General features: G+C 40.3%; 1 pseudogene; it reads left to right on the top strand.

The window, feature by feature from the left end:
* The first annotated feature begins 684 nt into the window (after positions 1-684).
* Positions 685-1,492, top strand: LOC144738881 (18S ribosomal RNA; annotated as a pseudogene).
* Positions 1,493-4,212: the final 2,720 nt, after the last annotated feature.

Below are 4,212 nucleotides of genomic sequence, written 5' to 3'. Positions count from 1 at the left end.
GCACTAGGTGAGCCAGACAATTTTATTTATGCCAACCCTCTTAGTACCCCACCTCACATTAAGCCAGAATGATACTTCCTGTTCGCCTATGCGATTCTACGATCTATTCCTAATAAATTAGGTGGGGTCATAGCTTTAGCAGCAGCCATCATAATCCTCCTGGTTATCCCCTTTACCCACACCTCTAAACAACGAGGCATTCAATTTCGTCCGCTCGCCCAAGTTACATTTTGGATTCTGATTGCTGATCTAGCGCTACTCACTTGACTAGGGGGAGAACCAGCTGAACACCCATTTATTTTAATAACACAAATTGCATCAACAGTGTACTTTATAATTTTTATTTTAATCTTTCCAATTCTAGGTCGCCTAGAAAACAAGTTAATTCTGCTATCAAAGAACACCGGTAAATTCAACTGAAACTTAACATACAGATTTTTCAAAGGAAGGGGATTCAAACCCCTGTATCTAGCTCCCAAAGCTAGCATCTTAACATTAAATTACCCTCTGATTTTCAAATGTCAAGAGTAGCTTAACATTAAAGCAGAGCACTGAAGATGCTCAGATGGTTTTAGAACCCCTTGACACAAAGGATTAGTTCCAGCCTTAATATCAACTATATATGAAATTACACATGCAAGTTTCCGCACTCCCGTGAGGACCTCCTTTAACTATAAACATAAAAAAGAGATGGTATCAGGCTCACAATAAGTTAGCCCACAACACCTAGCCACCCACACCCTCAAGGGTACTCAGCAGTGATAAACCTTAAGCTATGGACGCAAGCCCGACTAAGTTACGTATTTTAGAGCTGGTAAACCTCGTGCCAGCCACCGCGGTTATACGAGGAGCTCAAGCTGATATCTCCGGCACAAAGCGTGATTAAAATACTAGCTTAACTAATACTATAGAAGCCATCATGCCTGCTAGTTGAATAGGTATGCTTAAATATCTCAACATCGAAAGAATCTATATTAATAAACTCACTTTGACATCACGAAAGCAAAACTCACAAACCGGGATTAGATACCCCGCTATGCCTGCCATAAATAAACCACCGTCGCCAGGGCACTACGAACAATCGTTTAAAACCCAAAGAACTTGACGGCACCCTAAACCCACCTAGAGGAGCCTGTCCTATAACCCGATACCCCACGTTTTAACCCCGCCGCCTCTCGCCCCCAGTCTATATACCGCCGTCGCCAGCCAACCTTATAAAAGAATAACCGTAGGCAAAGAAGCTATCTATGCAAATACGTCAGGTCGAGGTGCAGCCTATGAGGCAGGCAGAGATGGGCTACACTCTCTCCCCAGAGTATACGAATAACTTAATGAAATAATTTTGAAGGTGGATTTAGCAGTAAACAAGAATAGTTTGTCTAGTTGAAGTTGGCCACTAGGGTGCGTACACACCGCCCGTCACTCTCCCACACCCCTCCCGGAGAAAAGTCGTAACATGGTAAGCGTACCGGAAGGTGCGCTTGGAAAACAGAAGATAGCTTAAAAGTTAAGCATTTCCCTTACACCGAAAATATTCTTGTGCGATTCAAGATCTTCTGATTACTGATTTGAGTATATTTATCTAACAACTTTTAATTTATGATTATAAAACATTCACACATTTACAGCAAACCATTGCCCCCATTTTAGTATAGGTGATAGAAAAATAAAACACATATAGTACCGCAAGGGAACATTGAAAAAGTGATGAAACAGATCAACTAAGTAAAGTAAAGCAAAGATAAAATCTTGTACCTTTTGCATCATGGCTTAGCAAGTAAACCCGAAAATACTGCCGCCTCCCCGAAACTAGACGAGCTACCCTGGGATTACCTATAAGAGTTAATCCGTATCTGTGGCAAAAGATTGGAAAAAGCCCTGGGTAGAGGTGAAAAGCCTACCGAGCCTAGTGATAGCTGGTTACTTAAGAAACAAGTTTAAGCTTGATCTTAATTTGTAGATAAGCAACAAAATTACTTATAAATTTAAACATCTTACTACTCTACATTTTAAGTTTTATTCACTAGGGGTACAGCCCTAGTGAACAGAGATACAGCTCTATTGATTAGATAATATCCAACTTATAAACTTAAGTAGGCCTAAAAGCAGCCACCAAGAAGAAAAGCGTTACAGCTTAAGTTTACTAAACTTTAAATACCATAATATATAAAGACCCTATAACCACTATTAAGTAATCCTATATAATAGGAAATATCCTGCTAAGATTAGTAATTTGAGGTCGCACCCCTCTAAATGTAAGTGTAAACCAGATCGGACCAACCACTGGAAATTAACGGCCCTTAAAACAACAGGAAATCAACAACATGACTACCGACAGGAAAAACAAGAACTAATAACCGTTAACCCTACACTGGAACATAATATAGAAGATATAAAGGATGAGAAGGAACTCGGCAAACACATGCCTCGCCTGTTTACCAAAAACATCACCTCCAGATAAGAATCGCCTATTGGAGGCAAGACCTGCCCAATGATTAATATTGAATGGCCGCGGTACTTTGACCGTGTAAAAGTAGCGTAATCACTTGTCTTGTAAATTAAGACTAGAATGAAAGGTTACACGAGGGCATAACTGTCTCCTTATCCCTATCAATGAAATTGACCTACCCGTGCAAAGGCGGGTATAAACCCATAAGACGAGAAGACCCTGTGGAGCTTCCAAACATTTACATCGCATAATCATTATTCACGATGCACAGTTTTAGGTTGGGGCAACCACGGAACAAAAGTAATATCCACGACGACGAAAATACAATTTTCTTAGCCTAGAGTTACAACTCTAAGCACTAGTAGAACTAACGTTAATAGACCCAGCATCACTTGCTGCCTAACGAAACAAGTTACCCCAGGGATAACAGCGCAATCCTTTCCACGAGCCCGAATCAACGAAAGGGTTTACGACCTCGATGTTGGATCGGGGCACCCCAATGGCGCAAAAGCTATTAAAGGTTCGTTTGTTCAACGATTAAAGCCCCACGTGATCTGAGTTCAGACCGGAGTAATCCAGGTCAGTTTCTATCTATGTTTGCTACTTCCCTAGTACGAAAGGACCGGCAGAAGTAAGGGTCAATACACTAATGCAAACCCTACATCAATCTTATGAGACCAACTTAATAAGAATAGTAAGCAACTTAAAATAATAACTAGACAAGTTTATTTGGGTGGCAGAGCTCAGTAATTGCACAAGGTTTAAGCCCTTATACCAGGGGTGCAAATCCCCTTCCAAATAAATTATGCTAGTTATATTAACATCCACTTTAATTTTAGTTTTAATAGTCCTGCTTGCAGTAGCATTTCTAACAATAGTTGAACGAAAAACCCTAGGTTATATACAACTTCGCAAAGGACCAAATGTTGTCGGATTTATAGGACTTTTACAACCTATTGCAGACGGAGTAAAATTATTTCTAAAAGAACCCGTATGACCCACCGCAGCCTCCCCAGCCTTATTTATCGCAGCCCCCATTATAGCGCTAACTTTAGCTCTATCGCTCTGAATATTTATTCCCATACCACAGTCAATCTCCACTATTAATCTTACTCTTCTTGTAATTTTAGCAATTTCAAGCTTATCAGTCTACGCCACCCTTGGCTCAGGTTGAGCCTCTAACTCAAAATATGCGCTAATCGGAGCACTTCGAGCCGTAGCCCAAACCATCTCATATGAAGTAAGCCTAGGCTTAATTCTATTATGTTTAATTATTTTAACAGGAGGATTTTCCCTTCAAGCCTTTATTTATACGCAAGAACACACCTGATTCCTACTCTCAAGCTGACCACTAGCAGCAATATGATTTGTTTCTACTTTGGCAGAAACAAACCGAACCCCGTTCGATTTAACTGAGGGAGAATCAGAACTTGTCTCTGGTTTTAATGTAGAATATGCTGGAGGTCCATTCGCTTTATTTTTTCTGGCTGAATACTCTAATATCTTATTTATAAATACCCTTACAGCAATTATATTTCTAGGACCTCTTGGACCAAACAATTTAAATATTTTACCAATTATTAATGTAATAATAAAAGCAACCCCACTCATTATCCTATTCCTCTGAATCCGAGCCTCATACCCCCGATTCCGATATGATCAGCTGATACACCTTATGTGAAAGAATTTTCTACCCCTCAACCTAGCCCTTTTTACTCTTCAACTATCCCTCGCTGTGTCACTGGGGGGGGCAGGAGTACCTC

This window comes from Lampetra planeri, unplaced genomic scaffold (assembly GCF_965212315.1).
Source record: "Lampetra planeri unplaced genomic scaffold, kcLamPlan1.2.h2 scaffold_1204, whole genome shotgun sequence".
Classification (NCBI taxonomy): Eukaryota; Metazoa; Chordata; class Hyperoartia; order Petromyzontiformes; family Petromyzontidae; genus Lampetra; species Lampetra planeri.
This window is presented reverse-complemented; position numbering and strand designations above follow the sequence as displayed.